This window comes from Nuphar pumila, chromosome 4, assembly GCF_984573655.1.
Source record: "Nuphar pumila chromosome 4, dmNupPumi1.hap1.1, whole genome shotgun sequence".
NCBI classification, from domain to species: domain Eukaryota; kingdom Viridiplantae; phylum Streptophyta; class Magnoliopsida; order Nymphaeales; family Nymphaeaceae; genus Nuphar; species Nuphar pumila.
Genome location: NC_143252.1, coordinates 70009076 through 70033906, shown reverse-complemented (window position 1 = coordinate 70033906; position 24831 = coordinate 70009076).

Sequence of the window (24831 nt, the reverse complement as noted above, 5' to 3'; positions counted from 1 at the left end):
AAAATCAATTTTTACTTCTCTCAGAAGTACATTTCAAATCCCATTTCACGATTTTTCATGTGATATCATTTCCAAGATTTACATTTTCTAAATATTTCAATCATTCAAAGCAAACATCATGTTTTCAAATGTTTTTCATTGTTTTAAACATGATTTAGTCATTGGTACCATCATCTTCATGGATTAAACCATGGATTCAACCTCAAGAACCATCAAGAATCAGCAAGAACAATCCAAGAAGGTGATCCAACCCTGTTTTGGGTGATTTACAGAGATTTTAATACATTAGAATTGATTTTAATATGATTCTTTGCATTAATAACCAATAAAATATATGATTTGCCCTTTTTAATGGGTTAAATCTATGTTTTAAAGGTGATATCAAATTCCAGCCATTGATTCCCTGTTTTTATTTTATTTTCATGGTTTATTCATGTTTGTTTTACGTTCTATAGCATAGAAATAAGTTTTATTTATTGTTTTATGGTTTATTTTATTTATTTACATTAGTTAATGCATGGTTTTTCAAGTTTCTTAAATTTCTGTGTGTTCTAGGTTTAGAACAGTAAAGATGATGTTATTTCGGATGGAAGCACTCATTGTTTATTTCTTATTTTTTTATATGTGGTGCATGCATGAGTTATTGAGTTACTGTAGAAAAATCAGAGGTTTTCGATCTCGGGAACCTTGTCAAAAAAATCAGACATCAAATCGGGTTTTTAAAGCTTTAAAATCGTGATTAAAATCAAGAAGGTAACTTGCTGTGATGATTATTCTCTCATTTTATATCCGATTTTAGATCTGTAAAGTGCTATGGATTCACATTGAATAGATCTGTCTGATGTGAAATTTTCGTATTTTTTGATCACTGTTTAGTATTTTTCCCATTTTAGAGAATCTGTTTTTAAATTTAAAGCTCATTAGGGTTTACCAAAACCCTAATCAGACTTGTGTTAGTCATAAATCCCAAACCACAGATCCGATTTTAGATCTGTAAAAAGTGAGTATTGTTATTTTTATTTCTACTGTTCACAACTAAAATTTCAGAATTTTTTGTTTAGGATTTATATTTATTCCTGTATTTTCAATCTGGAATAGCTGTTTTAATCCCTGTTAAGAGTGATATATTTTAGCTCAGATTGCCGGAAGGGTTTCTCCCTAACCGGAGATGATTTTTACGATCTGTAAATTGGGAAATCTCTGTTTTTCTTTATAGTTAGTCGCTGTAAAATTTCATAAATTTCCATGGAGATTTGACCCCTGGTTAAGGCCTTGGACTGAAACTGGTTGGTGAATTAGGTCAAAAATAGCATATTTTTAGGGTTTAATGCAATTTTCAGATTAATTTAATGTCAAAAAATTATTTTTATAATTCCAATTCGACATTAAGGTTATAAAAAGTGCAGGTACCAATTTTTATGGATTTTGGAATCCATTTGATGGCTGAATCAAGCAAATTGTAAAACCGGGTTCCTGAAAGATCCAAAAACACTGCTAAAATCACAGTTTTTGTGATATTCTTGAATTTTCGTGCATAAGAATATATTTTTAGGGTTTAATCATGTTCATAATCATATTAGGATGCTTTAGGTTTAATTTGATGCTCATTTGATTTCATTTAGTGCATAAAACCTAAGTTTTTACCAAAAATCTATTTCTAAAAACCCTGATTTCAAGGCCATAGTCTTGCTATCGGGGGCAATTTGGTCATTTGACCTAAATTTTGAAATCCCTAGCCCTAATTTCATATTTTTAATCATGTCATAGCATATTTGGTTTGAGTTTATTTCATTCAAATTTCAAAATTTGCATTTTATCAAAATATCTTTCTAAAAACCCTAATTTCAAGGCCATGGTCTTGTTATTAGGGGTATTTTGGTCATTTTGACCCCAATTTCGAAATTCCATATCTTCTCTTTCATATTTATTCCATTTTATTTCATACTTTATCATTTTTATTTAAGGGAATCAAGGAAGAGGCTTATATCTAGCAAAATCCAACAATTTCCTGATATTATTGGATAAATCTAGAAAAGCCAACATATATTCATTAACCAAGTTTTCTAGTTTTGCAGGTACATTGAAGACTTTATTTTCCATGTATTTAAATTTCAATAGTGATGTAATTTGTAATTAAACTTTGGAATAAGAATTTACATTTCCTGCTTAGCTTAGGTTGCATTGCATATAGTTTATTTTTATAATTTTAATGTGTGATGGATGATGATTCATGCATATTTTTACAAATTCACCATGGTCTACACGAATGGCACATGCACTAGCTTCTATGAAGTTTATAAACTTGGTGGAATTTGTATTTATGGCCATAGTCAGAATACGAATGATACTCAGATTTATAATCTTCACATTAGCCACATTCAGCCTACACTCTTAGGCTAACTTCAAAATGCACTGCATTTCTCAAAAATACAAAAAGTATTTCTCAAATCCTCAAAATCATATTCATTCATTTCATGCATTTGCCAATTCCAATTCGAATTCTAAGTCAAGGAAATTGAATTCCTCAAAATCTCCTAAGTCTTATAGCAAAATCGATTTTTCCAAAAGCATTGAATTTCAAAGAATATTTCAAGTATTTCCCAAGTTCCAAATTCAAATTTTCTAAGTTAGAATTTCAATTTCAAAGTTTGAATTCAGAGAAACCAAGTCTGAGAATTGATTTTCACTAAATGTTAAGGATTTCTCAAAATCGATTTTTACTTCTCTCAGAAGTACATTTCAAATCCCATTTCACGATTTTTCATGTGATATCATTTCCAAGATTTACATTTTCTAAATATTTCAATCATTCAAAGCAAACATCTTGTTTTCAAATGTGCATTTTTCTAAAAATTCATAGCACATGCCTGATTCTATGTGCATTTAGAAATTAGAATATGATTTAGACAAGTTGAATAGAGTAGAGCATAAGATTGATCCTTGGTTCAATTACCCCTGTTAAAGGCGGCAGGAACGGTTCAACCTCGTACCGACAGGCGAGTCCCATTCTTCGGAATTTTCCCGCATTTTAAAAACGGAGGCGAGTTATTTTCAAAAATCTTTTTCAAAGGTCAGTTTGATTTGCAAAAAGTTAAAAATTTTGCGATGATAACAGGTTTGGCGACCGTGATGGGACCTGTCTTTGCCTGATCAATTTAATGCTCTACTTAGTTCAATTTGTCAAAATCGATTTCCATGGAATGTCAGCTTTACTTTATGATATCATGTGAACCTAGGAGCCTAGACTTGAACCCAGCTGACATGGAATGCATATAGACTAGGTATGGTTTGGTAGGACCATATTGAGGAGAATTATTCATGCCCACATAGACTTAGGTCTAATACAACACTCCTCAATTTAGGAATTGTATGAAAACAATGTTTGCTTCTTCAAATATTTCAAAATTCTATCTCTTTAGGACTTAGAGCCTTCTGTTTGATTGCATGTGCTCATGTTTTTCAAAAACCACCCCCACCTATATTGTCCCGGTCTTCACGTTGCTGGGCTCTCTTCCAGAACCATAGTTCGGGACAGAGCCTCACAACTGGGCCACCTATTTGGGTGAAAGCCCCCCTGCCACGTACCAAGGGCTATAGTCCAACGTATATCGGCAGGCGCTCAAGGATGTTGGAAAACTTGAACCTAGAACCGGAGAAATTGATTTTATGCCACGTACATCGAGCCTTGGCTTGAGTATATAGGCATAACTGGATTGGATACAGATGATCTGAGCCTTAGAGTTAGGATTAACGTCCTACAGCCATTTCAAAATTTGTGCATCTAGAGTCAGCTTTTAGAGAATGCTGTTTGTGCATACTTTTTTGTGCAGAATGTGATTGAATATGTTATAGTCATCTCCTTTTATTTTCCATATTTTCCCCAATTTTCTAAAAATACTGGACGATTTTCTCAAAATTCCCCAATCTATGTCCATGTACTGTCCATGTTTTAAGCCTTGGATGATTTTTAAATACTCCATTTTATGAAATATTAAAACCCTGGACGATTTTCATGAAATTCCTCTATTTCCTTCAAAACTCCAGGTGATTTCCCATCTTTCCTGTCTTCTGGCTCTCGAATTTCCTGCTTTATTTTTATCTTGCCTACATTTTCCTCAAAATTCCTGTATTTTCCAAGTCTTATTCCAAATTTTCCATGTTTTCCAGTCTATTCTGATGGCATCCAGTCAGCTTGATTCAGTCTTCCCTGAGGGTCACATCTCCTACGAGGTGCGACAACGTCTTCCCGAACATCGAGTCCTCAGCACCGGATCCTTCTTTCCCCGGTGGTATTATTCATGGTTCAAAAACTTCTCTCGTATGTTTCCGGACCATCTGGACGAGTGTGGATTGGAACTGGCGTCCGCAGTGGGAAAGCAAACAGTCAACGACAACTTGATTCATGCACTAGCAGAGCGGTGGAATCCGAGCACTTCTACCTTCTGGTTCCCGTGGGGCGAGATGACAGTATTGATGGATGAATTTTCAGAGATTATGGGATTGCCCGAGCCAGCCGGTCAGCCTGAAGATCCATTGGAGAAACAGTTTCTGATTAATGTTAAGGGTCTGGACCCTAAAGATGCATTAGCTCGCATGACAGGACGCAAGTCTTGGCCATTGATTGAAGAAGATGGAAATGAATATGTAGATCTGCTCGAAATCTACAAACAACATGGGACATTTGCGGAAGTCAGTTCGTTGTCTAGGACAGCTCGAGAGAGAATTCAGCACGCGATGGTTCTTTGCACGGTGGGATTAGCTTTCTTTCCCGACGGACGGAATTACATGGATATCAGAATAGTTCAGCTTATGAGGAGATGGGGAAGTCGACAGACCAGCCGCCTCTCGATAGCCATGGCCGCACTCGCTTTTCTATACCGAGGGTTGACTCGTTTCGCACTCGGAGAATCGATTCTAGTCGAAGGGTGCACCTATGCCTTGCAATCTTGGTTCCTCCGGCATGTGCCAGTCCGAGCCAGTTCATTCAGATACAATGGAGAGAAGCTTCTTCCAGTTGCGCGATACCGGTTCTTGATCGACAACCTTCAGGAGGAAGAAGTCGTATGGGACTACTTTGATCGTCAGGAATCACCTCCCAGATACACTTATGCTTACGGCAAGCGATTCAGACTACTTGGCCCGTTCTTCTGCGCATACTATCATCCCGAGCGGTGTGTCAGGCAGTTCTCTCAAAGGCAGAAGCGCGTAGAGATTCGTCCACTAGCGGGGGTTCTGCCAGAATTCGATCTCGCATCAGATCAGTAGTCCGGAGCATACCATTCTGCCAGACATGGCTGAGATTCCTTTGTCAGTCTTACTATTTTTCCTGGTCCTCGTGTGTCTTCTGATTTTGTAGAGTGGTGGAAAATTGTTCGTCCCCCTCCCCTCTGTCAAGTGTATTATTGATAAAATCATGTTTTTCCCCTCAATAAAATTCTTTTACATTTCACTTTGGTTTGACGACCTCGCCTAGGTAACAAGGCATATTTTCAGTTGTTTATCTTGCAAAGAATAGCAATGCAATTGTCGTAATCCCAGCGACAACTCAATCCCTAGTAATGGGATATTATTTCAATTGTCTACCAAAATTCTCAAAAAATATTTTCTTCCAAACCAAATTTCCTTCAGAAGCCTAACCATCAGTTCTGCCCTGCAGAGAGCATCAGCAACATCCAAGAGAACATTTGCAATACCCGATGGTCAATACAAGATCCAGAAAGAAAACCACATCAGTTGAAGGTGTCGCATATTCAGTAGCTTCAGAAGAAGAGATGGACTCACCTCGATCAATCCAGAGTCAGGGTCAGCAGGCGGATGATGGCATCGATCCCCAAATGTATATCATGTTCAAAAAGATGATGACCAAGATGCTGGCAGAGCAAGCTGAGGCCAGTACTGAGCAAATTCAAACTAAACAGAAAGATAAGGGTCAGGCCGTCAAGAATGTGAAGATCAGCAAAAAGCAGAGTCGTCACGAGGAAATATCTGATGAGTCAGAATCAACTGACGATGCTGACAAGGAATATGAAAATAAATATGAATTCAGAAGGTCGACTCAGGGTCAGGGGTCAGCTTACAAATCCAAGAATCAGTCTGTTGACGACCCTACGCAGTCACAACTGAAAGATGTGATGAAAATGGTTAAGGATCTGCAGGCCCGCGACAAGGGCAAGAAAATCTTCACCAGCGAAGACTTCTATGATGGATTGGATGGGGATGATGATCTCGATAACCTCCCCAAGAAATTCATTAAGTTTGATGGTTCGGGTGATCCAAAGGCACACCTCGCCCTTTTCTTCGCAGAGTGTTCCAAGTTCAGGAGGAATAACAGGGCCTTATTTCTTTGTTTCCCTCGCAGTTTGGAGGGTATTGCAGCAAAATGGTATTCAGAGCATATTAATCCCATAGAGCTGAAAGAGTTTGATAAAGTGGTCAATTTGTTTATTGAGCGCTTCTTATTCAACGCTGAGGCACTCCCGACCCTCAGCCACCTCTGTGGCCTGAAACAGAGAGAAAATGAAAAGGCCCGAGATTTTATCCACCGCTAGAGGTCAGCTTGTAATAAAATGAGAGATCCCATATCAGAGGGGCATGCTTTGTCCTTAATTCTAAGCAATTTCTCGCAGCCTCTGAAAGGCCTCATCTCCACCGCACCATCCAGAACCTTTATTGAATTAACAGAGAGAGCCGAATGGCTCGAATTAAGTCTGGAGAATGGCTTCTATGAAGGTTTCACTTTCACCAAGAACAGCGGCCAGAACGAGTCAAAGAAGAAGACTCACTTTACTAATTCTGTCAATAATAATAAATGGAATCATCGCAAGGGGCAGAATAGAGACTTCTGTTATGGGGCAGGAGGTTCAAACAGGAATGATCAGAAAGGGAAGTCGATCCCGCAATTCAATAAGCCGCTTCAGCTGGAGCAGGGACCAAAACCCCGAGAAAAAGTGAAGTATGAAGGATGGAGCTATGACAGGAAATTCACTCCATTAGATCAATCACTCGAGACTGTGCTCGAGTACATGTTGACCAAGGAGATGGTCAAGTTGCCAAGGCTGGCCGATCCTCCCGTTCCTATGGGAAAATTCAAAGACCAATTCTGCAAGTTCCACAGAACAGTGGGGCACAATACTGAGAACTGCTTTGTTCTAAAGAATATTGTTCAGGACCTTATTGATAAAAATCTTCTGGTAGAAGGCGCGGAAGATGAAAATATAGATATTCTAAAAGAGCCATTTCCTCGTCATTCTACAGTAGTCATCACCGAACAGTCGTTTCAACCACAGGAGCATATCAGGCCATGCTCTGAAAATGACATGCAAGCTCAGCATCAAGTCCTGGTATTGCAGCAGGCTCGGTCCAAGGCCCAGAAGATGGACCTTATTTCAGCTTTCGGCAAATTGAAAGTGTCTGACAAGTCCGCTGGGATATCTCCCGAGGTAGCCAGAAGTATGCCATGGCTCCCTAAGCATCTCATTAAGTCCACCACAAAGAAAAGCGAGACATCAACTCTAAAGCCTATTACAGCATTATCAAATGTCTCAATTTTGGACTTAACTCAAGCCTCCGCCAAGCATCAGCAGGTGTTGAATGATCTGCTACAAAAAATCAAGGTGAAACCAAGCACAACTCTTGAAGACATGGCCCATATAGTCAATCAGGCCATGACAAATGCCCCAGTTACTTTCTCCGATGAGGATCTCCCTAAACCTCATGTATTTCACAACAATGCCTTGTATGTTGTGGTTCGAACCAGAGGGATGACAGTTCCTCATGTGCTGATCGATGGAGGCAGCAGCCTCAATATATGTCCGGAAATGACCGCCAAAGCTTTGGGCATAAAAGAAGAAGAATACATTCCAGATCCAATCACCATTTATGGGTTTGACAATCATGGCCAAACAGCGAAAGGAAAAATATTCCTAGAGATCTTCATTGACTACTCGGTTCATTCAATTCTCTTTCACGTGGTCAATGTGCCGCCCACTTACAATCTACTTCTCGGGAGACCGTGGATCCACAACACAAACGCAGTACCGTCTACTCTGCATCAATGCATCAAGTGGTCAAAAGGTGGTATGATCACGACACTCTTAGGCGAAGATCCGGAGCAGAGGCTAGCACAGCCCATGGTTCCCAGGCCCTCTTTCACTACTGATATCCCTAGCATTAGGGGTATTGAAGAGGTCAGCTTCGAAGAGGATTCAAAAATAATGCAGACGACAGAGCAGCCCGAGCATACAGTGGCTGCGACCCGATTGGGAGGTCCACAGTTCTTTAAGATTGGAGAACGAATTGATTACAGCACTCTTAAGGGTCATCCCCTATTCTCCCAATTTATGAAGGCTAAAAAAGGATTTGATTTACTAGTAAAGCATGGCTATCAGCCTTTTCGAGGCCTAGGCAAAAATGAAGATGGTCATCTTGAACCAGTGATTCCTCAGCACTGCCCTAAAAGAGCCGGATTAGGCTTTAATGGTCGAAGGTCTCAGAAAGGGACTGTTTTCGTTAAGGGAGCACATTAGAAGAATTCCTTTGTCTTTCTTTTTCTATTCTGTTATCGGGATGATATCCCATTTCATCTTCATCATTGTCATTTTGATTAATTCTATCTTTTAATAAGGTTGCCAATTTCCTTTGTCTATCTTGGTGCCATTTGTTTCTTTACTTCTCAATATTAAATCCTCACAAAATTGAAATCATTTTGCTCTTTCATCTTTCCAATTATTTTTAATAAAAGCAATTTATTTCATGATGAGCAATTTCCCTAAATCAATTTATCCTCCAATTTTTAGAATGTCTTCCCGATCTATCAAGAAGCTCGTCTTTAATCCAAAAGCCTGTTCGAAATCAGCAATAATTCATCAGGTCAGAATAAGAACAAAATGCAGTCAGACTGCAAAACAGTTAGAAGAATCCGCAGAGTTCGATTCAGCTCTTCAAGAACTGCCAGAATTTGCATCGGTTCAGAAGCAAGATGAGCCATCATCCTTAGTTCAAGATCCGACTGAGGATATCAATATCAGATCAGAAGACGATCCTAGAATTCTCAAGATTGGCAGTGGTTTGAGTCCAGGAGAGAAAGAAAGGCTCACTCATTTCCTCAAGCAGCATGAAGAAGTATTCGCACGGACTTATGAGGATATGCCAGGTTTAGATCCGAAATTGGTGGAACATCGCCTCGTTCTGAAGCCTGAGGCGAAACCAGTCAAGCAGAAGTTGAGAAAAATGGATCCTCGAATCGAGCAACAGGTCAAGGAAGGACTTGAGGATCTGCTTAAAGCAGGATTCATTCGAGCAATTGATTACCCGGATTGGTTGGCGAATATCGTAGCAGTTCCTAAGAAGAATGGGAAAGTGCGAATCTGTATCGACTTCCGTGATCTCAATAAAGCCACTCCAAAGGATGACTATCCGCTCCCAAACATTGATCTCCTAGTCGATAGCACAGTCGGGCATGCTATGTTTTCCTTTATGGACGGATACTCCGGATATAATCAAATCAAGTTGGCCGCTCGTGACCAATCCAAAACATCCTTTACCACGCCATGGGGCACTTTCTGTTATACAGTCATGCCTTTTGGGCTCAAGAATGCTGGAGCCACTTATCAGCGCGCTATGGCCGTTATATTCCATGATCAGATGCACAAAATCATGGATGCATATGTTGATGATATTCTAGTAAAATCCAAAGAAGAGGAAGATCACATCGAAGCTCTCAATCAAGTTTTCAAGCGGCTCATTCTTTACAAGCTAAGACTCAATCCACAAAAATGTGTTTTTGGAGTCGAATCGGGCAAGTTGCTAGGCTTCTTAGTCAGCAAGAAGGGGATAGAGATGGATCCTGCTAAGGCCAAGGCTATCATTGGCATGCTGCCTCCGACTAATCTCAAAGAATTGCGTAGCCTTCAAGGACGCATGCAATCAATTCGGCGATTCATTTCTAATTTGGCCATGAGATGTGAGCCTTTCAATCATTTGCTCAGAAAAGGAGTGAAGTTTGAATGGGGACCAGAGTGTCAGCAATCGTTCGAACGCATCAAGAAATATCTTCTCAATCCTCCTGTTTTAAAGCCGCCAGAATTAGGGAAACCTCTATTGCTATACATTTCAGTTAATCAAGTTGCTTGCGGCGGATTCTTGGCACAATACGAAGAAGGCAGCTTGATAGAACATGCCATTTACTATGTGAGCAAGACCTTTATTGATTATGAGAAGAAATACTCTCAGATAGAGAAGACATGCCTAGCTCTGGTATGGATGTGTCAGAAATTGAGGCATTATCTATTGGCGTCTGAAGTCAAGATTCTATCTAAATTAAATCCTCTCAAGTACGTTCTTGAACAACCATTTCTCAGCGGACGGATCGCCAAATGACAAGTCCTATTAATGCAATACGACTTCGAATATGTCTCTCAGCAATCTATCAAAGGCCAAGAAATTGCAGACCAATTAACAGATTTTCCTCTAGCAGAGGATGTTAAAGCTGAGGATGATTTCCCCGATGAGCGGATCTACAATATTCAACAATCCCCAATTTGGAATTTATTCTTCGACGGTTCCAAGAATATGGAAGGCATAGGAATCGGAATTCTGCTAATTACACCAGAGAAAGAGATGATTCCCTTTTCTCTTAAACTGGATTTTCAATGCACTCATAATATGGCCGAGTATGAAGCTTTGATACAAGGCCTGAAAATTCTACAGGACTTCAATGTCAAAATAGTGCATGCTTATGGCGATTCTTTGTTAATCGTCAATCAAGTTCTGGCCGAATGGCAAGTGAAAGATCAGAAACTACTTCCTTACCAGAAGATTGTCTCAGCTCTTGCCAACAAATTCGAAGAATTCCAACTTTTTCATATCAAAAGAGATTTCAACCAAGTTGCAGACAGTTTAGCCAATCTGGGATCCATCATGTCTTTCAGGAGTGGAGAATCTTGTCGCTCATTTGAAATTGGCAGACTTGATCAACCCGCTTTCGTTCCAGTAGAGCAGATAAACCAGGCTGAGCAGAAGAAGAAGCCTTGGTATCATGATATCAAAAATTTCATTAAAACTGGCGAATTTCCTCCAGAATTATCAAAGAGAGAGCAGCGAGCAATTCAACGCATGTCTGCTCAATATTTTATTCTTGCCGACGTCCTTTATTGTCGTGGATTCAATTCTGAATATTCCAGATGTTTGGACGAAGAAGAAGCCAAAGAAGTCGTGCAAGAAGCACATGAAGGCATTTGCGGTGGCCATGTTGGCTATCAGACTCTCGTCAAACAAATCATCCGAGCAGGATATTATTGGAGAACTATGCAACAAGATTGCTATCGTTTTGTAAAGAAGTGCGTTCAATGTCAGATGCATGCGCCTTCCATTCATGCGCCAGCGACATACTTGCAATCTGTCGTCTCGCCATGGCCATTTTCCATGTGGGCTTTCGATGTTGTAGGCCCCATCACTCCTTCAGCCTCCAATGGTCATAAATATTTTCTTGCCGCAACAGAATATTTTACTAAATGGGTAGAAGCAGTCACTCTACGCACAGTAGAAGGTCGGCATGTGGTTTCTTTCATCCATAAGAATATCCTTTGCCGCTTCGGTATACCGCATGATATTGTGTTGGATAATGGCAGTCATTTCAAGAATGAGAGAATGAGGACATTCTGCTCAAAATTCAGAATTCATCATCATTTTTCCGCTCCTTATTATCCTCAAGGGAATGGTCAGGCAGAGGCCACCAACAAGGTTCTGATTCGAATCCTGGAGCGAACTTTAGAAATGGGTCGTGACTGGCATGAAAAGATTCATGATGCATTATGGGCATACAGAACCACCATTCGAACTCCAACGAATGCTACTCCGTCAGAACTTGTCTACGAAACTGAAGTAGTGCTCCTCTACATGTTCAGAAACCTGCTCTGAAATTTGCATCACTTCTAGAATTACCTCTTGATCAGTATCAGCAACAGCGACTAGTACAGCTTGATTTGCTTGATGAAAGAAGGCTCAGAGCAGCAGAGCATGCTCAATCCTATCGCCAGAGGATAGCCCGACAATATGCAAAATCTGTCATTGAGAGAAAATTTCGGGTCAATGATCTAGTGCTCAGATCAACAACTTATCTCAGGCATCGCCCGGGTGGCAAATGGTCGCCAAATTGGAAAGGTCCTTATGTTGTCAAAGAGGCACTACCTCGCAATTCATATCGACTCATCAATGCTGATGGAATAAAATTACCAGATCCCATCAATGCTCGACATTTGAAAAAATTCTATACTTGAACAATTCTCTATTCTTTGTAATCCTTCCAAATTTTCTTCAATAATGATCAAAATTCTTTTCCCAGTTACACTGGGGCATTTTAAAATTTTGTTTTTATCTACAAATATTCCGTATGCAGGCAGGATAAACAAATCTCCCATTTCACGCACTTGTGCACACCTGTGCACCCATTTACATTCATTTGCATTTGCATGCATTCATTCGCATTCGTCTGCATCAATTTGCATTAGCATCGATTACCCATTCAGGATAAGGGATAAATCCTGAGACCCCGATAGTTGTCCGAGTCGTCGTGAGGGTGAAGACTGAAAATTTTCCATCAAAATCAATTAGTAATTCTTCAGGATCCAGTGTTCGTGCTGGTAATTTTTCAAAAATCCAGTGTTCGGGCTGGTAAACTTTCAAAAACCCAGCGCTCGTACTGGTAACCATTTAAAATCCAGCGCTCGTACTGGTAATCATTTAAAATCCAGCGCTCGTACTGGTAACCTTTTAAAATCCAGCGCTTGTACTGGAAATCTTTCAAAATCCAGCACTCGTACTGGTAATCTTCCAAAATCCAGTATCCAAACTGGTACATTTTTAAACCAGTATGCATACAGGTATCTTTTCAAAATCGAGCACTCATGTCATGTCAGTCGACCTCTTGAGTTCAGTCCTCGTGTTGATCACTCATCAAATTCCCAATTTCCAAATTCCCAATTTCCAAATTTCCAATTTCCAATTTCCAATTTCCAATTATCAATTTCCAAATTTCCAAATTTCTAATTTCCAATTTTTCAATTTCAAATATCAAATTTCAAAATTCCAATTTCCAAAATTTGACCCTTTTAAGCCACCCAATACCAATTTCAATCATTTTCTCTTGCGAGAGACCCTTTGTATAGGGAGAGTTCGAGGGAGCTCGCTCTTTTCGCATGCTATCCAATTCGTTCACTTAGCCCCTTTTCAGGGAGAGTTTGAAGGAACTCGTGTCTTTGTGAACCGTTTGCAAAACAAAATTCCAAATTTCACACAAGGAACCCTTTTTATAGGGAGAGACTCGACGGAGACTTGCTTTCCTTGTGGCCCCATAATTTCAGACTAGGCCATTTCATCATGAAGGACCCTCTTTTCAGGGAGAGTGTGATGAACTCGTTCCTTCATGACCAATTTACCAACCTCACCAATTCTGGCCCCCTTTCCATAAGAGAAGCCTAATGTTAGGAAGTTTTGACGAAAGCTTAATTTCTCTTCGAAAGTTCGTTTTGCAAACACCTCCTCTTCAGGGAAGAGAGGAGTAATTCCCAATTCCAATTTCTGAATCTTCTCCTTTGGGGAAAGGAGAAGAGAATTTTTGTCAGAAATGTGTTGCGTTGTGCTTCAAATGCTCGATTTCACAAAAGGATTTCAAGAAAGTTTTGCCAATTTGTCCTTAAATATTTGTTGATTTCAAAAATCTTTATTGCACAAAATTATTACTTCAGAATACCTCCATTATTACTTCCGAAAGGGTAATGCTTTCGCGAAAAAGGATTCAAAGTTCAAAATCTTTCTATTGGCCAACCAAAAGGATGAAGAATAAATCCTCGATATGGCCAGCAAAGAAAACTCAATGTTGTTGCAAAGCCATAAGTGATTGATATTAATCGCAGTCAATGGCACATTTTTAAAGACCTTTCTGGAAAAATAAAGTAGTCGAAATATCCTGGGTGATACAGAAAAATCCACTCAATTTTCATATCTCCTCAATCACCTAAGCTGCAATTAAATATCTGCAAAAGGGATCTCTCAATTGTCGTCGAGATGAAGGCGAATTAAGCGAGTCGACCCCCGGGGCCAAAGAAGATTTGGATCATCTCCAAGATGACGAAGTTTGTGACGGATCCTTCCAGGGAAAGTTCAGATCACCGTCGAGATAAAGGCGAGTGTGATGAGCCTACCGACAAACCCTAAAAGATATTTAATTCCAGCTATCATCAAGAGATTTCTTACCAAAGAGCCAATAACTATCAAGATAATCCCTGAGAGAAAATAAGGATCGGAACATCTCTGAGATGGAGTTTGTGATGTACTCTTCCTAAAAAAAAAAAGGAGAGAGACAAGTCAGGACATCTCTAAAATGAAGGATGATGTAATTCCCGAAAAATCCAAGAGAGCTCTAATCTGCTAAAAAGAGAGTGCAGAAAGATCATCATGAGAAAAGAATCCCAGGATATCAGACTGCCGAATCTATCAAGAATCTTCTTTAATTTTGTGAAATTCTTTTATCAATATTCTTTCACTAATAGCTCTCGCAATATCAAGAATACTTTCTTTCCCGTCCATATCAAGGAAATTGATAGCTTCCTTGAAAGAAAGCCAATCGCAAGCAATTTGAATTTGAATCTTGATTCTACGGAGTTAAGCCCAGTCGGAGGTAATACTTCAGGTAGAAAAGAGGGAATACTTTCAAAACAATGCGCATCACTTTCAATTATTTTGAATCAACAATAATTTTCAACATTTTGACAATATTTTCTAGCTATCCTGGCGTGAAGCGAGAGCTTGAGGTTCATCTTTGGCGCATCCTGACATCAGTTGTTATCCCTTTTAGGACTTGATAACGGGAGTTTTCAAGATTCCTTCCCTTCTTTGGTATAATCTGAGCGCACGGGCTCTCAGATTCGCACACTTCCCTGTGTCCCCACTGTCCCACCATAGACAGTCAAATTTCGGCTTGAGGTTAAGCCACCAATTCCAGCAAAAGGCAATTTCAAAAGTTAATTAGTCTCAGCAATGAGGCGCCCAAAATCAATCCCTTTTCAAACTTTAGGGACCCCAATTTCGTTCCTTTTGCAAAACCCCTATCGGATTCATTGTGCGGAAATCCGAAGGTTCCATCACGGTCTCTTCTTTCGAGGATTCCGTTCATTTTCTGCCCGATCAGGTTAAGGGTATAAACCTGAGCCTCCTTTGATGAGGTATTTCATTTTCAACCCAATCAGGTTAAGGGTACAAACCTGAGCCTCCTTTGATGAGGTATTTCATTTTCAACCCGATCAGGTTAAGGGTACAAACCTGAGCCTCATTTGATGAGGTATTTTATTTTCAACCCGATCAGGTTAAGGGTACAAACCTGAGCCTCCTTTGATGAGGTATTTCATTTTCAACCCGATCAGGTTAAGGGTACAAACCTGAGCCTCCTTTGATGAGGTATTTCATTTTCATTTCCCGGTCAGGTTAAGGGTCAAACCTGAGCTTCGTTTCTACACGAGGTATTTTCTGTCCCATCCAGGTTAAGGGCAAAACCTGAATCTCACTTCTTTTTGAAATAAAATTTTCTCCTTATTCCCCATTTCATATCTATCATCATCACTTGAACTAATTCTTTCATACCCAGTCAGATTCATCTAACTGGGGCATTTTTATGATCCAAATTTGGTGTGTTTTCTTTGCCACTAAGCTCGGCTTTCAACCGGCTTAGCAGCAAAGAGGGGCATCTGTAAACACCCCAAATTTTCACCCTCATCCAGTGTTTGTCCATTTCATAAGTCATTACAGATCATTGTATGTCATTGCATGTATTCTGCATAGCATTGCATGTCATTGCATAGCATTGCAGGTCATTGCATCTCATTTTCGAGATCCAGCACTCCTATTTCAAAACATTCAATCCAGATTTGAATTTTAAAGCTTTTATTCCAAGTTCATTTGCTCCATGTGTTAGTTTATCTTTAAATTCAGAAGCGAAAATCAGGTTAAATTTTATATTTTATGATATTTTCGCCATTTTAGGGTTTTTATCATGTACATAAGCATGTATAATCATATTAGGGTTAATTTCAATCTTCTTTGCATTTCATATTTTTCAATTTTGCAAAATTTATTTCAGAAAACCCTGGTTTCAAGGCCATAGTCTTGTTATCGGGGGTATTTTGGTCATTTTGACCTAAATTTCGAAATTTCAATTTCTAATTCTCCAAAATTTCATGCATATCATCATATTTTATCATATTATGTTTGATTTATTTCATTTGATTTTCAAAATTCCAAAATTTATAAAAATTCCAAAATTTATAAAAATTCTTTCAGAAAACCCTGATTTCAAGGTCATCAGGGGTATTTTGGTCATTTTGACCCCAACTTCGTATTTTCAAGTTTATTTTCAAAATTTATTCATTATTTATCATGTTTATATCAAAGGGGGTATGAATTTGGGTTTATATCTGAATAATATCCGATAATTTCCCATATTTTCGGATAAGTTCAGAAAAAACTACATTTTTGTGCTAACCTTGTTTTCTAGTTTTGCAGGAACATTCAAGAATAAGATTTAGCTTTTATTTTTTTTATTTCAATTCAATGTAACCTCAAATGTAATAATTTGGAATAAGAGTTACTTTTCTACTTAGAATAGGGTTGCATTGCATATAGTTTAATTTATGCAAATTTCAATATGTGATGTATGATTCATGCACATTATTATTTGTTTTCAAAAAGGAGCTTTTTGAAACTATCGTATACTTTTATGAAATAGCTTTTATGAGTGAGTATGTAATATGCAATATGCATCCTTCTGAAGGTTCAGTTACAAATGACTCTAAAGAAGAAAAAATCTTCAACTTGAGGAAGTCGATCTCTTTTAGATGGTCTTTAGGAGTGCATGGCTCAACAAGCTTTTTCTTCAAGGAGTATGATTGCATCATAGTTGTACTTGAACAAGAGGTCTCCATCCTTTTTGAGTGAGATATCCTTGCATCAAATACTCGTTAGATATATGGCAAAACATATCCAATCATTATATAACATTTTTCAAGAAGACATATTATCATATCATAAAAAATCAAATAAGACAGTGTATCATATTATGTGACATCAAAACAGAGTTTCTCAACAGGCACTAGGGATTAAGGAGGAAGAGTACATTCCAGATCCTATCACTATATATGGATTTGACAATCATGGTCAAACGGCTAAAGGCAAGATATTTCTGGAAGTGTTTATCAATTACTCAGTGCATTCAGTGCTCTTTCATGTGGTCAATGTACCACCCACCTACAATCTACTGCTTGGAAGGACGTGGATTCACAATGCAAATGCGATACCTTCCACCCTCCATCAATGTGTAAAATGGTCCAAAGGTGGAATGATCACAACTATACTGGGAGAAGACCCAAAAGAAAGGCTCTCGCAGCCCATGATCCCTCGACCGACATTCACAGCAGACATCCCCAGCAACAGGGAAAGTGAAGAAATCAGTCTCGGAGAAAGTTTAGAAATACTCCAGACATCAGAGTCATCTCTGCATACTGTAGCCATGACTCGATGGAGAGGTCCTGAATTCTTTAAGATTGGAGGTCGGATCAACTACAACGGTCTCAAAGATCATCCCTTGTTTCCACAGTTCATGAAAGCAAGAAAGGGATTTGATTTACTTCTGAAGCATGGTTATCAACACTTCAAAGGACTGGGTAAAAACGAAGACGGTCGCATCGAACCAATGATTCAAAAGCACCGTCCCCACAGAGCAGGACTGGGGTTCTCTGGCAAAAGCCAACAAAAGAAGTCTGTTTTTGTTAAGGGGGCACATTGAGAACCATTTGTTATTTCCTTTCTATTCTTTTCAAAATAAATGTCTCATTCTATCAATGTCTTCGATCAATTCAAAGTCAATAAAATTTCAAGTTTCTTTGTCTATCTAGATGTCATCTATTTTCCTTCTCTATCTCCTCATTTTAAAGCTCTAATGTCATTTTATGCATGGTTCTTTTCAAATGTTGTTTGTCTTATGATGGGTGATTTTACCTGAATCAAGTTTCTCCTCCAAAATGTCAGAATGTCTTTCTGAACAATCAAGAAACTTGTTCTCAATCCAAAGGCTTTCAAGAAATCGACAGTAATTCACCAAGTCAAAGAGAGCATAGAAGATGGCAAGGTTGCAAAGCAGTCAGATGAGTATGCAGAATTTGATCAGTCTCTTCGAGAATTGCCAGAAATTTCCTCAGCTCAGAAGCAGGATGAACCATCAGTTATAGTCCAAGACCCGACTGAAGATGTCAATATCGGTTCAGAAGACAATCCCAAGATTCTAAAGATCGGTACCAGTCTAAGTTTGGAAGAGAAGGAAAGGCTCACTAATTTTCTCAAACAACATGAAGAAGTGTTCGCATGGACATATGAAGATATGCTAGGCATAGACCCCAAATTAGTCGAACACCACCTCGTTTTGAAGCCAGATGCTAAGCCAGTTAAGCAGAAATCGAGAAAAATGGATCCCAGAATAGAACAACAAGTCAAAGAAGGACTCGAAGATCTGCTCAAAGCAGGATTCATTCGAACTATTGACTACCCAGATTGGTTAGCCAATATTGTCGTTGTTCCAAAGAAAAGTGGCAAAGTGAGGATTTGCATAGACTTCAGAGACCTCAATAAAGCAACTCCGAAAGATGATTATCCACTTCCAAGCATTGATCTTCTAATCGACAACACGACAAGACATGCCACATTCTCTTTTAGGGATGGATTATTCGGCTATAATCAGATTAAGTTAGCCGCCTGCGATCAATTAAAAACTTCCTTCACTACGCCTTGGGGCACTTTCTGCTATACAGTGATCATGCAAAATTTTCCCTCTCATTCATCTTCTCCTTTCTCTTCGCCTTTCTATCCTCTATTCCCTTTTTGAAGGGGAATAAAAGACAAAAAGAAGAGAGAATGAGAAAAAGAGAGAAGAGAGAGGAACTCTTTTGCAAGGTCTCATCCGACCAAAATTTTGGAAATGTTTTAAAATCACTCACCTCCGTTTTGAAAATTTACGGGAAAACGGAGAGACAGGATTCACTCGTCAGTACGAGGTTCGACCGTTCCTGACGCCTTTACCAGGGGTAATCAAACCAAGGATCGAATTTATGCCTTTTGCTTTTGCTAACATATTATCTAAGAATTTATCCAAAGTCTAAATGCACAAAGAATCATGCTTGTGCGATGCAAGAATGTATGCTCTTTTGAAAAGAATGATTTGGAAATCTCGAAGTGTTTCTGAGATGAATTTGATAATAGAGTGAAGAAGTGGTTTCTAAATGGTTGAATATAACGTAGAACTTGAGATAGATCAAGAAAGATATTTTGAAGTTCTAAGTCTTTGAAAATAATCAGAGTTTGGGAGAATAAATCTTTGATTTTGAAAAGAATGATTTGAAGTTGAGATAAAAGGAAAAGAAAGGAAGTTTCAAAGTCAGAATTTGACTTTGAATTTGAATTTTGAATATGGATTTAGGAGAGAAAATGAATTTTGAAATGGAATTGAATTCCAATTTCGAAATTTGAAATCAGGATGGGACTTGAGAAATCCAAATTGAGTTTGAAAAATAGAATTGGATTTAAGAGATCTAGATGGGATATGAAAATGGAATTGGTTTTTGGAATTTGGGAATCTTAAATGGAATTGGATCCGAAATCTGAGATCTGAGAGGAAGTTGAATTATGGATTTAGAATCCTAAATGGGAATTGGATATGAAGTCTGAGATCCAAGATGGAATTGGATTCTGGATCCTAAAATGGAATTTGGATCTAAAGTTTGAGATCCAAGATGGAATTGGAGTCTGGATCCTAAATTGGAATTTGGATCTGAAGTCTGAGATGCAATAATGACGTTGAATTCTGGATCCTAAATGGGAAAAAAAAGATTCCGAAGAAGATACCATGTGCTATCAATGCAATAAGCCAGGTCACGTGAGATGTGACTGTCGTCTTTTAAAAAGAAGATCCAAAATCGAGGAACCAAAGAAAAGGTTCTTCAAGAAAAATGCTCTACATGCTCAATGGGATGATTCAAAACCATCCACCAGTGAAGAGTCAAGTGATGATGAAGCCGAAACTGCAAACATGTGCTTCATGGCAGAAGAAAGCTCTGTAAGTGAAACTTCTGACTTTTCTTTTAAAGAACTTCTAAATGCATTTCAAGAACTTTTTGAAGAATCTAGAAAAATGATTCTCAAAAATAAAGTTTTAAAATCCAAAAATTTAGAGCTTTCCCAGAAAAATGAAAAACTCAGTATTGAAAATTCTGAGTTGAAAAAGAAAAATTTTATGCTTACTTCTGAAATCAGCTCTACTAGTTCCAAGCCGAAAAATCTTTAAGTAGAAATTTCAGAATTAAAAAGTAAAACTGAAAACCTTATGAAAGCAGTTTTCAAGTTTACCAAAGGAAAAGAGAACCTGGACAAACTCCTATCATCTCAAAAATTCACTTTTTACAAGAATGGTATTGGTTACTCTCATCTCAATAGACCTTCTTGTATGAATCAAAAGACCACTTTTGTCAAAGGTTCTGCTAAACCTAAACAAGAGTATTACGATCTTAATACCATGTACTCCTCTAAGTCTATAAATAAACCCAAATCAAAATGGATATGGGTTCCAAAGTCTAACAAAAAGGGACCCGATCGAGTACCAAAAAGAATTTTGACTTGATTTATTACAGGCACTGAAAAAGAAGAACAAATGGATATTAGACAGTGGATGTTCAAAGCATATGACAGAACATCCAGATATTTTTGTTGTTCTTCATCATAAATGAGGAACTGTCACCTTTGGAGATAACAACAAAGGATTAATAATTGGGATTGACAATATTGGTAACATCGATAAACCCCTGTAAACACCCCAAATTTTCACTCACCTCCCTGACACTTCCACCAGTCATCATGATCTATCCTCTGAGATCATCAGAAGAGCAAAATGGTCATTTTCTGAGATGAGATCTTGCAAAAATTCATTCTCAATTCTCAAAATTTCTCTATTTAGACTCAGAAATATCTTCAAACTGCAAAATTTCAAAATCCTATTCTTGACAAGAAGCTAGAATTTCCAATTCCTGATTCAGAATGGCATTTCATGAAACATGTCTTTGCATATCATCGCATGAGTATTTCATATCATTTCACTGCACAGCATATCATTTTGAGATCCAGAACTTCTGATTTTCAAAATTATCAATCCAGATTCGAGTTTTAAATATTTCAAAATTGATTTCAAATCCCTGGGTTTTTCAAAATAGTTAGTTTCCCTCGTCTTAACCCCCAGGACTCTGAATTACAAAAGTTTTCTCAGAAAAATGATCTGGATAGTTTTGATATTGATTTTTTTCAAATTTCGTCAGTTGGAAAGAAGGGGACACAACTTCAAATTTAGACAATTTTATTTCAAACTTTTGCAAAAAGACTTTAAAGTTCTTTACAAAATCTCTGCATTTTTTTTAAAATATTTTTGCCCTGAAGGACCATCTTCCTTCTAAATTTTTGTAAAATTTACTTCATATTTACTAATTAGCCTACTATATAAAAATCCCAAAAAGAATTTATTTATTTTGATTTTGCTTTTTATTTCAAACAAATGACGTGGGACCCGCCTCGAAGTGGCGTCACACTCAAATTCTCAGGTATTTCTCTTATTTTCATGCAGGGCCCACCCGGAGGTGGCACCAATTTATAAAACCCTCTTTTTAATTTTCAGTTTTATTTATTTTATGAAATAAACTCCGCCTGTGTATAACTGTTTAGTTATACACTGCCGATCCCAAGCTCGGATAAAGGAGGAGGGTTGCGGTAGGCTTGTGATAGCCAGCATAAAAACTTAGTCATACCCTATGAAAATGAACCAATATGAGAATTTCGTTGGGGCGTTCCCTACTGAGCGACGCGCTGTACTCTCTAGGCCTGGAGGCAGTGATAAATGGGCAAGGGTTGCTAGGTCGTCGCCCAGAAGTGATGCGTCACACCGGCACCCAGGTGCGGTGTCAAATAGGCAAGGGTTCCCTCACTTTGTTGGACGAGTGGGGGTAAAGAAGTTAGTCCAAGACCATAAAATTAGGTTAGCCACTTGGAACATAGGGTCTTTAACTGGTAAGTTGGTAGAGTTAGTAGATGTTATGTGTAGGAGAAAGATTGATATTTTATGTCTACAAGAGACAAAATGGGTAGGTGAGAAAGCAAAAGTGATAGAACCTTGGGGATATAAGATTTGGTATACAGGAATAAATAAGAATAGGAATGGAGTAGGGATTGTTATGAGTCGTCAGTTTATAGATAATGTAGTTGAGGTCTGTAGGAAGGGTGATAGAATTTTACTTATTAAATTAGTATTAGGTACGGATATTATTAATATTATTAGTGTTTATGCACCTCAAGTAGGTTTAGATGATTCCATTAAGCATCAATTTTGGGAAGATTTAGATGGAGTAGTATAAGGGATATCTTATGGAGAAAAGATTTTCATCGGCGGTGACCTTAATGGACATGTAGGCATTAGTAGGGATGGATTTGAGAGTATCCATGGAGGCTATGGTATAGGAGAAAGAAATGAAAGTGGAGAAAGGATTTTAGATTTTTGTTTGTCCTATGATATGATCTTAGCAAACACTTGGTTTAGGAAGAGGGAGTCTCACCTAGTAACATTTAAAAGTGGGGTTAATATGAGTCAGATAGATTTTTTCCTACTTAGAAAGAGAGATAGGGGTTGTTGCATCGATTGTAAGGTTATACCGGGAGAAAGTGTAGCTACACAACATAGAGTCTTAATTTTAGATCTTAGAATTAGACAATGCCGCAAAAGGGATAGACATAGGATAGATCCTAGAATTAAGTGGTGGGCAATGAAAGGAGCTAAACAAAGAATGTTTGTAGAGCAGGTGGTTAAGGAAGCTGATTGGTGTCTCGAGGAGGATTCAGAATCAATGTGGAATAAGATAGCGGGTGGCATGAGAAAAGTGGCTAAGGAGGTATTGGGTGAGTCTAAAGGCGGTGCACCATTAGGTAAGGATACATCATGGTGGAACGAGGATGTCAAATTAGCTATTAAGGTTAAAAGAGAGTGTTATAGAAATCTAAGTAAGAGTCGTGATAATAAGAATTTGGAGAAGTATATGATAGCAAAGAAGGAAGCTAAAAAAGTAGTTCGAAACGCGAGGGCTAAGGTATATAAGGAGGTTTATGACAAGTTGGATACCAAAGAAGGCGAGAAGGATATTTATAGGCTTGCAAAGATGAGAGATAGGAAATCGAGGGATTTGGGTATGGTTAGATGTATCAAAGATGAAACGCAAAGGGTTTTAGTCAAAGATGAGGAGATTAAGGAGAGATGGAAAGATTATTTTGATAAGCTATTTAATGATAGTCATGCTCATGATCTTGAAGACTTCTCCATTCCATTTCATGAGATAAATCGTGACTTCATGCGCAAGATTCAAAAGAAAGAAATTGCAGAGGCTTTGAAGAAAATGAAATCAAGAAGGGCAGTTGGCCCAGATGGTATACCTATCGAGGCTTGGAAATGCTTGGGAGAGAAAGGTTTAGAATGGTTGACAAATCTTTTTAACTTGATTTGGCGAAAAAATAAGATGCCTAATGAGTGGAGGAAGAGTACTTTGGTGCCTTTATATAAGAATAAGGGTGATATACAAGATTGCACAAACTATCGTGGTATAAAACTCATGAGTCATACTATGAAACTTTGGGAGAGGGTGATTAAGTCTAGGTTGAGAAAGGTTGTCATGATATCGGAGAATCAATTTGATTTTATGCTTGGAAGATCAACTATAGAAGCTATATATCTTCTTAGACAACTTATTGAAAGATATAGAGAGAGGAACAAAGATTTGCATATGGTTTTTATTGATTTAGAGAAGTCATACGATAGAGTACCTAAGGACGTTCTCTGGTGAATAATGATGAAGAAAGGTGTTTCTCTCAAGTACATTAGTATAATTAAAGATATTTATGAAGGAGTAGTAACCAATGTCCGCACTTGTGGAGGGGTGACAACCAATTTTCCGATTACGGTTGGGTTACATCAAGGATCTGCTTTAAGCCCTTTCCTATTTGCGATAGTGATGGATGAGCTAATGAGATCAATTCAAGAAAATGTACCATGGTGTATGTTGTTTGCTGATGATATTGTTTTGATTGATGAGTCTAGAGCTGGGGTTGATGCTAAGTTAGAATTATGGAGACAGACATTGGAAGCTAGAGGTTTTAAGTTGAGTAAGAATAAGACTGAATATATGGAATGTCAGTTTAGTAAGCAACGAAGTAGTGATGGGATTGTAGTGAAGCTTGGTGAGCAAGAAATACCGGTGAATGATTATTTCAAATATTTGGGATTCATCATTCAAAAGTATGGAGAAATTGATGGAGATGTAAATCATAGGATAAAGGTTGGGTGGATGAAATGGAAATGTGCAACTGGAGTGTTGTGCGATCGTAGAATGCCATTGCGGTTGAAGGGAAAGTTTTATAGGATGACTGTTACACCCGCTTTACTATATGGTACAGAATGTTGGGCTGCCAAGAGACATCATATTCAAGAAATGAGTGTATCTGAGATGCAGATGCTTAGATGGATGTGTGGAAATACAATAAAAGATAAGATTCAGAACGAGGAGATACGTAAGAAGGTAGGTGTTGCACCCATTGAAAATAAGATGCGAGAGAATCGTTTACGGTGGTTTGGACATATTCGGCGAAGGCCTAATGATGCTCTAGTTAGAAGGTTGGAGAAATGGGAAAATATATTAGTTAAAAGAGGTCGGGGTAGGC